We start from the raw sequence: 20,057 nt of genomic DNA, 5'->3' as shown, positions 1-20,057 counted from the left end.
TAATAGTTTGCAAGCTTTATTTCTTAAAGATTGTCCTTATGCGTATTATGTGCATTGCTTTGCTCATTGACTACAATTAGCATTAGCTGTCGCGACTGAAAAGGAGATCTCTATATGGCTTTTCTTTTCGAATCTAACGACTATTATCAATATTATTACATTTTCTTCAAAACGCAATACCGCGTTAAATTCAGCTCAAACTAATGAAATTGTTCGTTCTATTGTTGATGGAAAATGTGAGATTGGACGAGGAGCTAATATCATGCTTTGTTTCGTTGTGTGCTTAAACGATTCATATTTGTTAATGTATCATGAATTATTTAAAAAAAAATTATATATATATATTAGTTTTTGTGAAAATATTTTTAGCTCGGGGTAGACTTGAAATCCTGGCTCCTCCTTTGTTCTCATTGGAATAGCAATGACTATAGTTGTGTTTAGAACATTGTTGAAGAAGATGATGACATCGATATGATCAAGAACGTGATGAAGATCAAAATGATGAAAGAAGAAAGGTGTTGCAGCCGCTCTCGAAGGATCGGACGAGGAGGAATTGACATGTGGAGCTATTGGGACCTGATCTAAAATTTATTTCTTTTTATAATTATCCTTATATTTAGTTTCTGTTTGACTTTTTTCTGTCGGTCCCTTAACATTTTTTATTTGTATTTTGGCCCTATCCTTTTGGCACCACACCATTTAGTTGTAACAAAATCACATGTTGGATTATGTGAAGACCTATATCCTAAGTTGGATTTATCGCTGTTGAATTATAAAATGACTAAAAGCATAGTTCCACTTTCTTATCTCTTACCTAATTCATAAACCATCTATCCGCATTTTTTGTTTGTTCTAGTGAGTGACTTGGATTCTCTTCTCCCCTCCCCTCTTAAACTTATCATTTAGTATCAAAGTCGTCGTTCCTTACGATGGTCGAAACAAGACATCAATCGGATAACGAATTCATGCTTGTGTCCATGACAACAATCACTCAAACTCTCGAGAAAGTAAAAAGATGGATGGAAGGCAAGGTTGGGTCCATTGAAGAACAATTACACATTTTATCAAGTCGAGAGGCTGCTGCGGATTATCTGAATGATGCAGTGGGTTCCTCAGGAACAGTTCCCCCTAGAAACAGACATTATGTTCCCCCAACGCGACTATCGAAGGTGAATTTCTCAAAGTTTAATGGATTATTTTGGCTAAAGTTTTTTAGGGTGGATCGCACCGCTGATGCTACCAAGGTGGAAATAACTCTCATTCATTTCTCAAGAGATGCTAGAATGTGGTATGGTTCACTTTTGTAGACAAGGAACTAAGTTGTGGCATTGACATGGATGAACTTCAAGAAAACACTACTATAGTAAATCAGTCTTTCGATTTGTGATACACCTATAAGTCAACTAATGAACCTAAAGAAAAACAAGTCAATTCATAATACAACTTGATGTACATGGCACTAAAAGTATACATATGCCAAAAATTTATGTGATAGAATGTTATTTAAGCGGCCTTGGAGAAGAAATCTCTAACTCCGTTAGACTGTTACAACCCAACACTTTAAACACTACTATGGCAGTGGCTAAGGTGTAGGAAACTAGTTACCGGTAGTGTACATTTATACATAGCTCACCCCTTCTCCCTACGCCTAATCAACCTAAATTTACCTGGCTAAATCACCCTTAAGTCTCATCAATCTAGTCACTCATATTCCACCTCTTTTAATCATAACCCGAGACAGAGGTACATGCAGCAAATGGACCCCAAAATCCTAGATGAACGGAGGAAGAAAGACTTATGTTACACCTGCGACGAAAAGTATGATGGTAACCATAGGTGTAAGCCCAAATTGTTCATGATTATGATGAATGATGTAGGAGAATATGAAAATGAAATGCCAAAAATTACTGAAGCCTCTAACTAAACATGTCCCTTAACCAAACCTAATAATAATAATCCCTCCATTTCTATTTATGTCTTATCAACCCCTAAACATTATCAAACTCTCCGAATATCGAGAAAAATTGGACTCATACCCATTATTATCATAATTGATACAGATAATACCCAAAATTTCATTAACAATAAGATTTAAATAAAACATAAATCACCAAATTTTGGAAAAAAAATCTAGATGTATGTATCTGTACAATTAGCTTAATTAGACGTGTGAACTAATAAAAGTTCATTTTGACATATGTACTATTAAAAAATTGTTCATCTAGTCTTTATTAGTAAACTCTTTTAATTTGTTTTTAAAATTTATTAATTAAATATTCATTTTTTCTCTCTTTTTTATTTATTAATTAATTAATTTATTTATCTCTTTTTATTATTTTTTTTTGTTTATTTTTTTTTATTAATTAATTAATCCATTTATCTTCTTTTACTAAAAATTTTTTGTTATTTAAATATTTTATTTTTATTTTTATCATTTTCTATTATTTTACTTCTTTTTATATCATGTATAAAATAATTCAATATTTACTATAATATTTAATTCTATTAAAATTATAAATCATAAACCAAAGATTAAACATAAAGACTATTAATTTCATTTTTGTTTATACTAAGAAAACTAAAAAAATTCACAAACAAATTGTTAAATCTTTTCCACAAAATTAGAAAACTTATTACAGTTAAACAAACATTTTTCAAAACATTACAGTAGAACAAAATTTAAAAAAAAAATTGTTAAATCATTTTCACAAAAGTAGAAGGCTTATTTACAATAGATCAAACCCTTCACAAAACCTCCAAATATAACTTCTCAAATACATCTAAAAGATTTCAAATACAAATAAGTTGTCAAATCTAAATTCTCGTACACTATCAAATAACACTTTTGTGATGTCAAATCTCAATTATCTCATAATATCTACTAACACTCTTGTGTTGGTAAGGATTGCGATGTTTGACCGTCAACTGTAGCAATCATTCGTCTTCTTCGTCTTCCAGGCTATTAAATAGAGTACACATTTGTAAATTACAATAAAAATATAATAATTTAAATTGAATTTACATTTTCAATTGTCATTGGTTTGTTAAACACCCATACCTTAGTTCTCCTCAACTTCTTAACAACATAAAACTTATTTTCAAATAAATATATGTTAAACTTATGTAAACTATGTTAACCAACTAAAAATGTTGAATTTAACTTACAATATTATTTGTCGATGATGTTTGACTTTGTTGTTTGCACCCCTTTTTATTGTGAGTACTTAAACCACAAACACTACACTGCATGATTCTCCCCTTTCTTGACAACTTTCCAAAGTTCTTTGGAGGTTCATCCATATCTTTCCTTTTATTCTTTTTTTGTCGACCTGCCATTCTCTTAAAGATAGGTGGATGGATAATTGGATGATTCGACGGAGACCACATTCTCTTCCAATGAATTGGTTTCATGGTGTTAGAATATGATTTCAAATACATGTTTTTCTTATACCAATAAGATACAAAATCCTCAATTCTCTTCCCAGCGTCATCAATTGCTCTCAAGACATGTTTACATGGAATACCAGAAATGTTCCATTCTTTACAAGAACAATATTTATTTTGAAGATTTATAACATGCTTCTCATCATTATTAGATATCTCATATCCTACATCACCATTTCATTCAATCCCACAATAATATGTATATTTTTTAGTCTCTTCAATTATTTGCATTACATTAAGGGAAACATCATACTTCCAACTAGATAAATGACTTCGATTATCATGTAGTCTATGCATTACCAATATTCTAATGTGATTCAACATACTCACAATAGACATTAACTGAGCATCTAAAATCCATGCATTGAAGCACTCACACATATTGTTGTCCATGACATCACATTGACTCGTTGTTAGCATGTACGCCTTGCTCAATTTCTCCGGTTTATATTTCATTATGCTGAATAGACTTGAATAGTTGGGCCTTCTTAATGGGCTGGCCCAATTCTATATTTGTTAGGGTTTCTTTATTAGGGTTTCAGGGGACCGAGTGTTATATAAACTCGTGTTATAACCCTAGTTTGTTATATCATCTCTGTAAAACAATCTTCTCAATAATAATCTCTCTCTTCTGGGTGGACGTAGCCAAGTTCTATCTTGGTGAACCACGTTAAATCTCTGTTCTTCTTATTGTTTACGTCATTCTCACGCGTTCCGTTATAACAAACTGGTATTAGAGCTTCAGGCTATTCGATTGTTTGTTCTTCAACTGAGATGGCAGTAGTGAACATTAAAATTGACAAGTTCACGGGGAGAAACAGTTTTAACATATGGCAGATCAAGATGCAGACTATGTTGAAACAACAGGGCCTATGGGAGGCACTGAAAGTGTCATAAGGAGTATATATAACCGCTGAGATGGCCATCTTGGAGGAGAAGGCGCATTCAACAATAATTTTGTGTCTTGAAGACGATGTTATCATTGAGGTCTTAGAGGAGGAGAAGGTCACTGGGTTATAGTTGAAGTTGGAGAGTCTCTATATGACGAAGTCACTCACCAACAAGTTGCTTCTGAAGCAACGTTTGTTCACTCTACGAATGCAGGAAGGTATGCAAATCAGAGAACACATAGATCAATTGAATTCTATTATGTTAGAGTTAAGAAATATTGATGTTAAGGTTGATGATGAAGATGCTGCATTAATCTTGTTAGTATCTTTGCCTCCATCATATGAAAATTTTGTTCAGTCTTTCATTGTTGGGAAAGGTACAGTAAGTTTGAAAGATGTCAGGTTTTCCCTTCATTCAAGGGATCTACGTCATATGGCATCTGGTACAATTACAGATAGTCAAGCTTCAAGGTTATTTACCAGCGAAAGTAATGGGCGAGGGAAAGAGAAGAAACGCGACAAGTCGTTTACTTCAAAGGGTCCTAAGCCAACTGATATCTGCAATTACTGCAAAGAGAAAGGACATTAGAAGAATGAATGCCCTTTGAAGAAAAATCCACATAAATTTGATTCTGGTTCTGCAGCTGTTGCAGAAGATAATATATTATCTGACGATGACATTGCTCTAGTGGTAGATGGTCATACCCATTAAATTGATGCATGGGTTATTGATTCAGAGCTTCGTATAATATTTGCTCTCGAAGAGAGTGGTTTGAATCTTACAAACAGGTAGATGGTGGCAGTGTTTCTATGGTAAATAGTTCTGTTTGTAAGGTAGTTGGGATTGGCTCAATCAAGATCAGGACACACGATGGCAGATTCTGTACACTAAATGAGGTTAGACATGTTCCACTTATCACTAAGAACTTGATATCTCTAAGTATGTTAGATAGTAAATGATTTTGGTTCAACGGTGAAAGTGGAGTTCTGAATGTATGCAAGGGTTCTGATGTTATTCTGAAAGGTGTCAAGAATGGTACTTTATATTTTTTGCAAGGTTCTACTGTCTCAAGTTCTGTTTCTGTTGCATCCTCAGAGATTCACAAGGATGATATGACTAAACTTTGGCATATAAGGCTTGGTCATATGAGTGAAAGGGGGATGCAGATTCCAGCAAAGGAGGATCTTCTTGAAGTATTTGTGGGTCATGGAGATGGTGTAAAAGGATACAAAATATGGTCTTCATTTGAAAAAAGAGTTATTCTAAGTAGAAACGTCCTCGTTGATGAGAACTCTATACTTAACTCTATTGAGAAATCTGTAGAAGAAAGAAATAATGCTAACAAATAGGTAGAGTTAGAAACTACTTTACAAAAGGAAAAAGAACCCACGTTGAGGGTCAGCTGCCAAAGTTTGAACAATTAGATTCTCAATCGTCTGAAGTTATTCATGAGAGTGTAGCTGAAGGTCGGTTAAGGAGGATTGGAGTTATACCACCTCAGAGATACAGTTACGAAGATATGGTTGGTTATGCACTACAGGTTGCTGAGGAGGAAGTGAATACATTTGTATCATCCACTTACAAAGAAGTTGTATCCGGGTTTGAAGTTGCGTAGTGGTTCACAACAATGGGAGATGAGATGGAATCACTTCACAAAAATCATACTTTGGAGTTAGTCTCTTTGCCTACAGAGAGAAAGGTTATTACCTGCAAATGGGTTTTCAAGAAAAAGAAAGGTATAACAGTTGTTGAAGGAGTCAAGTTTAAGGCTCGAGTTGTTGCAAGGGGGTTCAATCAGAAGGAGGGAGTAGACTATAACGAAATTTTATCACCAGTAGTCAAACATACTTCTATCATGATGTTACTAGCAATAGTGACACATCAGGATTTGGAGCTCGAACAACTTGATGTGAAAATAGTCTTTCTACATGGAGAGTTAGAGGAAGAAATATACATGACCCATCTAGAAGGTTTCCAAGTTCCAGGAAAGGAAAAATATGTTTGCAAGTTGAAGAAGTCTTTATACGGACTTAAACAGTGTCCAAGGCAGTGGTATAAGAGGTTTGACAACTTTATGATGTCTCTTAACTACAAGAGGAGTGCATATGACTGTTGTGTGTATTACAACAAGTTGAAGGATGACTCATTCATCTACCTAGTCATGTATGTAGATGACATGTTGGTAACAATAAAGAGCAAAACAGATGTTCAGAAGCTAAAGGATCTTCTAAATGCCGAGTTTGAGATGAAAGATCTAGGAGCAGTTCGGAAAATTCTAGGAATGGAGATTCTTAGAGATAGAGGCCAGAAGAAACTTTTCTTATCACAAAAAGGTTACATTGAGAAGGTGATGTCAAGGTTTGGGATGTCATCAGCTAAACCTATAGATACATCTTGTGCTGCTAATATTCATCTTACTACTTTGTTTGCTCCTCAGAAAGATGAAGAAAAAAGGTATATGACTCGAGTTCCTTATTCATGTGCAGTAGGGAGTTTGATGTATGTTATGGTTTGTACAAGACCAGATCTGGCACAAGCAGTGAGTGTTGTGAGCAGATTTATGGTACAACTAGGGAAGTAGCATTGACAAGCTGTGAAGAGGATATTCAGATATCTACGGGGAACTTTTGATGTAGGTCTCATATATGGAGGTGATACACAATGTCTAATTACTGGGTATTCAGATTTTGATTATGCTGGAGACATTGATAGTAGAAGATCTATGACTGGTTATGTATTTACTCTTGGGAGCTCAGTTGTTAATTGGAAAGCGACTCTGCAACCTATTATGACTCTGTCTACAACAAAAGTAGAGTACATGGCATTAATAGAAGTTGCTAAAGAGGGAATATGGCTGAAAGGACTAATTAGTGATCTGGGCCTACATCAGGATCAAGCAACTGTCTTCTATGATAGTTTGAGTGTTATATGCTTAGCCAAAGATCAAGTTCATCATGAACGGACTAAACATATTGACGTGCGATATCATTTCCTAAGGACTGAGAAGAGGATAAAGGTGAAAAAGATAGGAACTGCTGACAATCCTGCTGATATGTTCACCAAGCCAGTTCCTCATAGCAAGTTCCAACATTGTTTGGACTTGCTTAACGTCAGAAACTGTTAGTTGCCCTAGGGGCAACTTTAGAAGAGAGAGATAGAGAAGATTGAACATCTGGACATTGACTAATGCATCTGGGCCATCTAGGCATTGACTAATGTATCTGAGTCATTTGAGCATTAACTAATACATTTGGGCATTGACTAATGCATCTAGGATCTGGTATTGACGAATGTATCTGGGCCATCTAGTATTGACTAATACATCTGGGTCATCTGGCACCGGCGAGTGCATCTAGGCTATCTGGCACCAGCGAGTGCATCTGGGTCATCCGGCACCGACGAGTGCATCTGGGTCATCCGGCACCAGCGAGTGCATCTGGGCCATCCGGCACCGGCGAGTGCATCTGGGCCATCCGGCACCGGCGAGTGCATCTGGGCCATCCGACACCGGTGAGTGCATCTAAGCCATCTGACATTGACGAATGTATTTGGGAGATCTGAGCATTGACTAATGCATCTGGGACATCTGAGAGAATTCAAGTCAATGTGGAGATTTTTTGAATAGACTTGAATAGTTGTGCCTTCTTAATGGGCCGACCCAATTCTCTATTTGTTAGGGTTTCTGTATTAGGGTTTCAGGGAACCGAGTGTTATATAAACTCGTGTTATAACCCTAGTTTGTTATATCATCTCTATAAAACAATCTTCTCAATAATAATCTCTCTCTTCTAGGTGGATGTAGCCAAGTTCTATCTTGGTAAACCACGTTAAATCTTTGTCCTTCTTATTGTTTACGTCATTCTCACGCGTTCCGTTATAACACATTAATTCATACTTTACTTGTAATGAAATTGATTCCATTTCAGCTAAGCTATCCTCAAATTGTTCACGATAAGTACTCTTCGCTAGTTTATAGAACAACATATGTCCTCCCCTGTGATTGTGGAAGAACAGTTTGCACAAAATATAAAATTCCCTGAAAAAAGATTATACAAGTAAATATTTAATAAAGATTTTTTAGCAAAATATGACAATATTATAGTATCAAAACTTACAAGATGCATGTCTGACATTATAGTTAGACCTTCTCCATTTTCAAATTCAATATCTCGCACCAAGTTTTCAAAAAACCATGTCCAACTAACTTTACTTTCGGTTTCAATGACAGCCCAAACTAATGGAAAATATTGATTATTTTCATCTCTAGCAATTGCATATGCTAATAGTCCTTGACATGCATGTTTTATAAAACAAGAATTAATTCTTATAAATGGTCAACATCCATCTATAAATCCCCGTTTACAAGCTTCAAAACATATGTAAATCCTTTTGAAATGAGTTACATCTTTCTCTTCATCTCTTGTAACTTTTATTTTCACTGACGTCCCTAGACTAGTTTTCAATAACTCTGCAGCATAACTCCATAAACTGGCATATTCTTTCTTGAAACCCCATTTCGACATGTCTCTCACAAGTATTTTTTGCTCTTTCAACTTTAGTTTTACTCACACTTGCATTTTGTTGAACTCTACATAACTCAACAAGCTCTTTGATCTTTATGTTAGACTGTGATATCACTCTTGCCTTAAAATGTTGAGCAATATAAGATGCAGTGACTAGTTTGTTTTTATTATCCGTAAAACAAGTGTGTTCTTGGGGAAGAGACTTAACCAAAAATGCACCACTTGTACTATCTTTTCTAGCATATATCATCCATTTACAATTTTTTCTTTGCACACATATTTTACCTTTGCCGACTCATTTGGTCTAGCATATAGACATACCCTTTTTCACATGAATACTTTGTCACGGTAAATTTAAATTCATTGTGATCTTTAAATGACATACCAATAAAGAATACCTGACTTGATTGCTTTGACAAAATGTGAGTACTAATATCTTCACACATATATGGATCATCATCGTCTTTGTCTTCGTCTTTGTCTTCGTCGTCATTGTCATCATGATTGTCACTATCACGCCACCACCGCCATTAGACTTTGTCAAAACCCATGTCTCAAACCATTCGCTAGCCTTATCCCAATCCATTATAGACATTTCCGGTTGAGTAACTTCTGCTTCACATCGTAATTGTAAAGGCGATTCATCATGTTCTATCATTTTTAACCTTAATTTTCTATCATAATTACAACAAAACAATTATTAATATTTCAACATAAACTAATCATAAACATGAGTGAAGTTTTAGGATTATAGTTTTAGTAAACACACAAAGAAAATGGTAGAGTTCGAACATTATTGCATTTGATTCCAGATACTATTAGAATGTCAGATGAGAGTACTACCGAATAAACATCCAGTTTTTCCTCTTTTCTTTTCTACTACTATCCTTTGAATATAAACTAAGATCAGTTATATAATAAAGTTCAAATGGAACAAATCAAAATTTGCCCTAGTTTTCTTAATGAAATTTCGCCATAATTTTTAATATCTCAACATAAATACAAATTAATACTCTAAAAAAAATTATTATAATAGATAACTATTCGTACAAAGTAAAGTAAAGTAAAGCAAATAGATTTCGCCCTAATTCATATAAACGACAAAAAAAAAATTGAAAATTTACCGGAATATTCACTAGTAAAAAAATCATTTTTAAGGAGAGCAAAAACTCTTGAAGAAAGACAAAATGTCTTCGGTGATAGTATTCACCGAGAGTGATAAATGCTCTCGTAGTGTCTCGGTGATACCATTGTCGGTAAAAGAGAAAATAGTATTTCCAAAAGTATTTATAGCTTTCGGAAATAAATTATCACCGAGAGCAATAAGTATCCTCAACGAAGTTGTATTTCTTTTACCGAAAGCATTGACTATGTTGTCGGAGAAAGTATTAATTATATAGCATAGCATGTATCTTCCATAAAGGGGTTTAATCCTTCACTTTCAAAATTACAAGGTCCCACATGAAACACATATTTGAAAACCCTAATTACTAGAGATCTTAGATGACAAAAGCAACTCCTACCCATCAGAAACAACTTAAAAAAAACACATTCAATTGACAAACTCAATCAGGCTAAAGTTCATACGAAATCCATACACGAATCCAAATCATGTCATTTCAGAAGGTAATACCGCTCTTTTCACGAATCTTTTTAAACTGCTAAACAAAGTTCTACCTACTGAAAAGATTCTTAAATTTCAGCAACGACTACAACTAGGAACATCAACATCCACTCATGAAATATCAAACAAGCATCAATCAATTTCAAATCAAATTCATTCCAAATTTCACGTATACAAAGTTGTGAAGGATTCTTAGGCCATCTCCAACCCAAATACCTATTTTTAAACCCAAAATACAGTAAACATCTCATCAAACAATAATTCATCTCCAACCTAAAAACTCAAACTCAAAAGAATATTTTCAAAATATTCCTTTTTATAATAATTTTTTAATTTTTCAATATTATCTATATATTTATCTAAAATTACAAATTAAACCCATAACTTTAAAACAACTTATTAATTACTTTTAAATTCTCATTCAATTAATTTTTTTTGATAAAATTAATTATAAATCAATCATTTATAAAACTACATAAACAAATTAAAATATAAATTAATTAAAAACAAACTAAAAGGACTAAAATGAAAGTTTTGAAAACTTTTGAGTATGTGAACAATATCCCTGCATATTTAGGTTTGGAGGAGAGATATTTTGCAGGAAAACCAAAAATACAGTTGAGTTTATAGGTGGGTTAGAGGGTTAAAACCTATAATGGAGTTGAGTTTACAAGTAGGTTGGAGATGATCTTACAATTAATCTTAAATCCTAGACATATTTCTAGTTATCCTAACCTTTATCTAATTGAAGAATAAAAAACTAGCTAGGGTTTCAAGGAATCTTACATATTAGTAATCATATAGAGCTTTCTTCATAAGTTGAAATTCCTTTTCTCTGGTCGTCTAGAGCTCAAATGAAGATCTCCTCTCCATTCACCGAATGGTCCTTTATATATCTGAGTAGAAAATGTCACAGAACAGAGAAATCCAAGTCGATATAGAGAAATAGTTGGCAATCTCACCTCGTGAGAACTTCAAATAAGTAGTCGAATTTCATATTTCAAATAGAAACAACATACAGTGCAATCCAGGTTAGCTTCGTCTTCTTTTTTCAGATTCCTCAGAAGACTTAGGGAGATGCTAGAGAGCAGCGGTAGTGGAAGCAAGATGAAGAAGAGAAATAAGAAAGGAAGAGACGTTTAAGTATTAGGGCAAAATTATAATGATATCACTTAGGGCGTAACTAACAGCTCTCGACAATAATAGTTATCAACGAGAGTATTCGTTTACTTTCGATGATATTAATAAATATTAGTGATGGTGAAATGTTGCCCTCGGTGAAATTAATATTTCCGAAAGCATTTTTTCGTTCTCGATGACAGTTCTTGGTAATTGTGCTTATTCTGCTAGTGATTTATAAATCAATGAACTCTAAAGTGAGAGAAGAAAAATATAATTGATAAAAAAAGAAAAAGATTAAATGAAAATTTAATTAATAAAAAAGAGAGGGAAAAAATAATTAATTAATTAATTAATGTTTTTTTAAGTTAACAGAGTTTACTAACATAGGCTAGATTAGCCAATTTTTAATAGTATGTACGTCTAAATTAAATTTTATTAGTTCATACGTCTAATTGAGCTAGTTGTATAAGTACATACATCTAGATAAACCTTTTTCCCCAAATTTTACCCACCATTGACTTACTGGTGAAAGTAGCTGATAGTTCTGAGTTGATCGGTGGAAATAATTGTGAAGGTTTAAAATGGATTATGAAGGAAGAAGAGTTTCAAGCTAATACGAGAGTATTGACCATGTCTGGTTATGATGTGATTTTAAACATATAATGATTGATTACGTTGGGCCCGTCTTCTTGTGCTTTTGAGCGACTTACACTCATATATAAGAAGAAATTGAAGAATAAATCCATGCAGGGTATAAATTAGACGAGTATAAATATACTAGAAAGAAAGAAATTGCTTACTTTGCTAGCAAAAGGCAATAAGGCAGCCGTGGTGTAGTTAAAAAATGTAAAAGAAGGTAAATGTCAGTTTTTCGCAATTGCAGCTTTACATGTTCATGAAATATCTAAAAAGTTAACAACATTCTTAGCCTCGTTTGAAGACTTGTTCTAACAACTAAGTGAATTGCCCCTATTCGAGATCTGGATCATCAAATTCCTTTAAAAGTGGGAACATAGTTAGTTTGTCTATGATCATATAGATACCCAACACTATAGAAAACTGAAATTGAGACAGTGGTATATGAGATGTTAGACAAGGGATTCATTCGACTTAGCCATAGCGCTTTTACAGCACATGTACTCTTAGTAAGGAAAAAAGACTTAACATGGAGGTTGTGTATTGATTACCTTCAATTGTATGTTGCAACGATCAAGGATAAATTCTCAATTCCCATTATTGAGGAGCTGCTAGAAGAGTTGCACATGTCTGAGTTCTTTTCTAAATTAGGCATTCGTTCAGGTTATCATCAGATAAGAATGAAACATATAGACTGCATAAAACAGCCTTTTGAACACATGAGGATTTGTATGAATTCTTAGTCATGCCCTTCAAATTGACCAATGTGTCTTCCACGTTTCAGAGTATGATGAATCTGATACTTAAGCCTTTTCTATGACAATTTGGCTAGTCTTCTTTGACGATATGCTCGTTTATAGCTCAACATGGGTAGAAAATTTGAAACATTTGACATTGATATTGAAAATCTAAGAAAACACATTATCTTCTTCAATAGGGGAAAATGTGAATTTGGGTGTACTCAGATTACATATATGGGACACATAATCAATAAAGTAGGAGTTGATGCAGACCTAGAGAAGCTGAAGGCAATGGAGACATGGCATGTACCTGAGTCAATTAAGTAGCCTAGAGGATTTTTGGGCCTCATTAGATATTATTAGCGTTTTATCCGAATGTATGGGGTGATAACTAAACCGTTGATGAACCTACTAAAAAAGGGGAATTTTAAGTAGAATTCAGAAGCAAAGATTGCTTTCAACCAACTAAAACAATGTATGAGTTCTCCCCCAACTTTGATCTTCCTAATTTAGTGATTTTGCAATTCCCTTTGTTGTAGAAACTGATGTTAATGATAGCAAAATTAGTGTTGTTCTTATGCAAGAGAATCATCTCAATGCCTTCATAAGAAGATCATTGTCTAGTGATAAAAATATATCTTCAACTTATGAGAGGGAACTCATTACTCTCACGTTTGCAATCGAAAAATTGAGCATAACTTATGATATAAGCCTTTTATTGTCAAAACAGATCGTGAGTCATTAAAGTATATGTTAGAACAAAAAGTTCAAACATCTGGGCAAGAAAATTGGATCTATAAATTAGTGGGATATGACTTATTTGTTCAATACAAAAAAAGGAAAAGACAAAGTGGTAGTGGATGCCTTATCTAGAAGAGGTGCAAATATACAATGTGCAGGACTGTCAGTGTACATTCTCCTATAATTAAACGCATTTATTTAACTTGGAGTTCAGACTCAAACTTGATCAAGTGAATTGAGGAAATCAAAAAAGATGAAGGTTCACATCCGGAATTTACATTCATAAATGGTACCTTGAGAAAAGAAGGAAGTTGGTAGTTGGCTTTGACACTGAACTACAGTTGAATCTCATTGCCTCAATGCACTCAAGCCACTGGTGGACATTCGGATAATCTGGTTATATACTTAAGAAATTACAGATGACTTATTCGTGGGTAAAAATGGTTGGGGATGTAAGAGAGTTTAAATGAACCTGCAATGTATGCCAAAAAATCAAAGGAGAGAGGACAACTTCAAAGGGACTCCTGCAACCGATAACAATTCCTGAAAGAGTTTGGGAATCAATCTCTATGGATTTTATTGAAAACTTACCTAAAGTAGAGGTAACACTGTAATCTTCGTGGTGGTAGATAGACTGTCAAAGTTGAATCACTTCATGGGGTTACAACATCCGTTCACAGCAAAAATAGTTGCGGAAATCTCTCTTAACAATGCATTCAAGTTTCACAAAATGCTGAAGTCAATTATAAGTGACCGAGTTACAAGGGTGCATCAAGCATTATTGTTGGCTTATCATTCACCGACGGACGGGCAAATGGAAGTCGTCAATCGATGTTTGTGAACTTATCTGCATTGTATGACTGGCTAACGACCGCATCAATGTGACAAATTTCTACCTCTTGCAGAATGGTGTATAACACGAATTTCCATTCTTCTACACAAATTCACTATTTGAAGTCATCTACGGTTACAAACCTCTCATACACACTTCTTACCTTGTATAGGATTCAAAAGTAGAAAAACTTAATCAAAATTTGCTAACGATGAAGGCAACTCTTCAGTTGCTCAAGTTACATCTGCAAAGAGCCCAAAATTGGATGAAACAACTACAAGATAAAAACATAACAGATGCAAGTTTTGCAATTGGAGATTGGTCCCTCGTCAAACTCCAACCCTATCACCAAATTTCAGTTCGAAAAAAATATCATAAACTGTCCCAAAATATTTCGACATTTCCAAGTCACGAATCGAATTGGTGAAGTTTTATTGTTTGGTGCTAGGGAAGGAAGCGAAGATACACAATGTATTTCACATTCGCAGTTAAAAAAGTATTATGGAACCTCTGGAGTGATTGAAGAGATTCTCAAGTTGACCACTTCATACTGATTCCAAAACACTTCTAGGTCGAAAATGAACGAGAGGTGGAGGCCAAAAATCAAAGATAATTGCTAGTTAAATGATATGATCAAAAGAATGAAGAGAATTCATGAGAAGACATGGAAACCTTGAACATCAAGCACTCGGTACAAGTCTTGGAATGGAGACAAAGGGGAAAGAGATTAGACTTTTGTCGGCGAAGACACGATGTGTTAAAGGGGAGTAATATTACAACATGTATATGATGAGAAGAAGGAGAACGTAACACGTGAAGTCATTGAGACCATATGATCTAAAATTTATTTCTTTTTAGATCATCTCCAACCGAAAAACCCATTTTCAAACTCATTTTGGTGTACATATCACATCAAATAGTAATTCTTCTCCAACCGAAAAACTCATTTTCAAACCTAAAAGAATATTCTTATAATATTCTTTCTTACATTAATTTTATAACTTTTTAATATCACCCCATATATTTTACAATGTTATAAATTAAATTAAAATATTTTAATATCACTCCAATATTTTAAATTTGATTGTAAATTATTTAAATTTTTTTATTAAAAATTCAAAAATTAAAGTACATAAACTAAAAAGTATAGTTTTTAACATTATTATAATTTTTTCTAAACATTATTATAATATTTGTTTTTGAACATTATTATAAATTTATGTTATATAAAAATTATTATATAAAAAAATTAAATTATATAAATAAACTAAATAAATTATATAAATAATTTTAATGTATAAAATATACCTAAATTAAGTTTAGGGGTTGAATTAGAAGGAAAAAAAAGTTTTGATTTTATGAACAGTACAAACGCATATATGTATTTGGAAGAGAGAGAAAATAAAAAAAAAACCATTTTGGGTTTGCGTTTAGAGAGAAAATGAAGAAATATCATTTTGGGTTTGCGTTTGGGCATCGGTTGGAGGAAAAAGTTGGTTTGAGTTTGAGTTTGATATTAGAGATACTTTTTATAATTACTGTTTTAAATTTTTCTATTGATTCTTTCTTTCTGTCAGTCCCTAAACTTTCTTTTTATTTGCATCACCAATTAGTTTTAGTTGTAACAAAATCAAGTGTTGGATTACGTGAAGGCCTATATTCTCATTTGGATTCATCACTGTTGAATCATGAAAAAAAATGACTAAGAGCATAGCTCCTCTTTCTTATCTCTCACCTAATTCTTAAACCTCCTATCAACATTTCTTGTCTGTTCCGGTGAGTGAATTTGTCTATTCTTGCGAGTGACTTGATTCTCTTCTCACCTCCCCTCTTAAACTTATCAATTATTGTAGCCGCTCTTGAAGGCTCTTGAAAGATCAGCAAGAAACAAGTAGTTTAGGGATTTTCACCTTCTACTCCAACCCTATCTAGATTTTAGAGTATGGTAAAGAAGTTCTTTAAGTCCTTAGTAAATCCTTTAAGGTTGATGTCGACCTTACTGTGGCCCTCAAAAGGAAGAGGTGATCAGTGATGGTTTTGATGATTTAGAAGCTAGAAGGTTCCTCCAAGGGTGAGTTTGAGGATGAAAAGCCTGCACAAAATTGAGAGGATGATGATGTAAGATCATAGGAAGACAATTTATAATGGAAATGAAGTTGATGGACCATTGCAATCGGCAAAAGTGAGGAATTTGTTGATTCGTCGAAACCAAGAAAAATACTAAATTAATTTCTTTAAAAAATGATTGCGACGTGAGGAAAACTTTGTCGGATTAAAATAATTTTTGATAGCTTTCAAGTCGTGGAGAAAGATTCTATTGCAATCGAAAAAAATGGGTTTGTCGACATGATTCGTCAAAACTAAAAAAAAATTGACTTTTTTGGGAAAAAAATCTAAAACTGCGAAGGTTGAAAGTTGACAACTAAAATGGAGTTTGTTGAATGGACTTGTTGGACTTTCTATATTCGGTAACTAAAAAAATAGAGCTTGCTAAAGACAACATGACTGCATTATTCTAGTTTGATGTTTTATCGACTAATAAGTTGTTAATTAATAAGTTTTATCTTTTGAGTCGTTGTCATATATGTTACAAAGAGGTTGAGACAACTTCTCATATATTTTTATATTGTCACGTTGTTGCAAGTATATGAAGTTTTTTGTGAAATTTGACTGGAATACAATGAGTTATGTCGGAAACTGTTAGTGTTTATTGAGAGACATGAATTGGGGTGACTAAAAATGAGAGACTTAGAAGGTGGATCTATCCCTATAATTTCCTGGTGGATTATCTGGTTGGAAATAAATTAGAGAACTTTTAACAATGAAAATAGGTCGTTAAAGATTATTCACAATGTCATTATCATGAGTCCATGACATTGTCGGAGATTGGATCCGAAAAACTTGTGAATTTGTGTGGATATCTTATTGTTCTTCTAAAATATATTTGAGTCAATTAATTATTTTAATTTATTCAATTGGTACATAATTTTTTCATGTTAGGTTTTTGTGTTGTGCTTAAATATTTTTTAAAAAATTTATATTTTAAAAAAATAATTAGTAACTAACATTATTAATTAATTTTAATATTTTGTTAGATAGTTTTATTATATATATATATGGCACAAGTAATCACATATTTATTATAAAACATTTTAACTTATTTATCATATTATAAAATGAAAACAATTAAAATATTTTAAAATTATGATATTATTTTTAATTTTTGTATTAAAATTAATAATTTTTATTTGTATATATATTCTATTTATAATAAATATTTTAAATAATAATTTTATTTTTTTAATTTTTATAAGAATAAATTTTTAATTTATATAAATTTTATTTATAATACATTTTATTATAAATAACTAGTAAAATGTTCACTAAATAAATATCTAATAAAGTAAATAATAATAATTTAGAATTAAATCTTTTAAATAATAAATTTATTTTGTAATTGTTAATAATATTAATAATTTTAATATATCATTAATTTTAAAATTTATAAATAATATATATATATATTGAAATTATTAGTTTTATTAAAAAAATTTAAAAAAATAAAAATTATTTTATTAAATTTTATTTCATAATAAAATGATTAAGTTGAATATTAAATATATAAAAAATAATAAAAAAAAAGTGTGATAATCTAAGAGTTTTTCAAAAAGTTAATTATATAATTTACACCTTATTTTAGATGATAAATCTATATATATATTTTAAAATACAATATATATATATATATATATATATATATATATATTAAAATTTGTATATACAATTTTAAAATAATAGTGTGTAAATTCTTGAAAAAAATATTATATTTATATATTTTAGTATACATATTTAAAATTATTTAACAATTTAGAAAATAAAAAAAAAATTAATATTAAAAATTTATATATTTATTTATTACATAATGTATAAATTAATCATTACTTTTTTAAAAATTTATATAATTTACCCACAATTTATTTTAAATTATATATTTCAAAAAAAAAATACTTAAATAAATATATTATATTTTTTTGGCATAATATATTATAAATATATATTATAAAAAAATACATCAAAAAATTATTACCTAATATATTATTTAACTAAAATATTAAGATATTTAATAATAAAAAATGAAAAGAATAAATTCTCTTATTTTGTTTTATTAATAATAAAAAAAATTAAAAGATAGAGTAAATATATTTTTCTTCGCTGTATGGATAAGTTTAACCGATGCATAATTTGCTATAAAAAAAATTATATTTTCTTATTATTACTCTTAATATATTTATATATATAAAGAAATATAAGTAATTTTTAACTAATGCTGAATTTTAAAATAAGTAATAAAAAAAAAAAATATTCATATTTTAAAGGACTCATTTCAAAATTTGCTCATCTATTTATTAGTTAATTTGTACTAATTTCATTACATGTTTTGGAATGATATGTATTAGTTTATCTGTGCCATCTTAATTTGTAGGCATAATGGATTTCAATTCATTTGTGACAATTATGGTTTGTCTATATTTCAATTCAACAGAATAACCCATACAAAACATGCTCAATGTGAATCCCATTTTTGTATAATAATAATTATTATAATAATTATTGTTATTATTATTATTGAGGGAACTTTATTTGTCATTTGGATCTTATGATCACATTTTTTACTTTAGATTAGAAAGAGAGAAATTTCATTATCCTGTACAACTGGATTTGTATTAATTTGATTTGGATGTCTTATTTATATAGGATTAATTATAAACTGAAAATTTCAATCATTAGATTGTCTAATCTATATATATAATAATGCTTAATTTTTAAAGTGTTCGGATTGTCGGGTCGAGAGCTGTGGTTAATTTGGATATTTATGTGAGAGTAATGGATATTTGGGTCGGATTGTGGGTTGACCCGCCCATAAACTTAAAACGATTAAAAATAAAATAAAAAATGCTATCTGTATGTTTCGAACTTGTAACCTAACAAAACAAGCGCAACCCTTTAACTATATAGACTAACAATACTTTATATTTAAGATTCAACACCAAATTTGATGTACGCGAGACATTTTAACTATAAAAATTTAAATTTTTAACTAACTAATATATATATATATATATATATATATATATATAATGATGCTTAATTTTTAAAGTATCCGGATTGCCGGGTCAAGAGCTATGGTTAATTTATATATTTATGTGAGAGTAAATGGATACTTGGGTCAGATTGTAAGTTGACCCGCCTATAAACTTAAAACGGTTAAAAATAAAATTAAAAATACTATTTGTATGTTTCGAACTTGCAACCTAACAAAACAAGTACAATCTTTAATCAAGTGTGATTGAGATATGGTTTGCCGAGTGATAATAGACTGGTATTATTTGAAAGTGGTTAAAAAAATATGAATCAAATATTTGATTGACCAAAGTGTGAGGTCACGATGCTAATTATTAAAAAATATGAATCAAATATGTGATTGACAAAGTGAAATTGTAAAG

The sequence above is a fragment of the Impatiens glandulifera genome, chromosome 1 (assembly GCF_907164915.1).
Source record: "Impatiens glandulifera chromosome 1, dImpGla2.1, whole genome shotgun sequence".
In the NCBI taxonomy this organism is placed as follows: domain Eukaryota; kingdom Viridiplantae; phylum Streptophyta; class Magnoliopsida; order Ericales; family Balsaminaceae; genus Impatiens; species Impatiens glandulifera.
Note: the sequence above shows the minus strand (reverse complement) of the source record.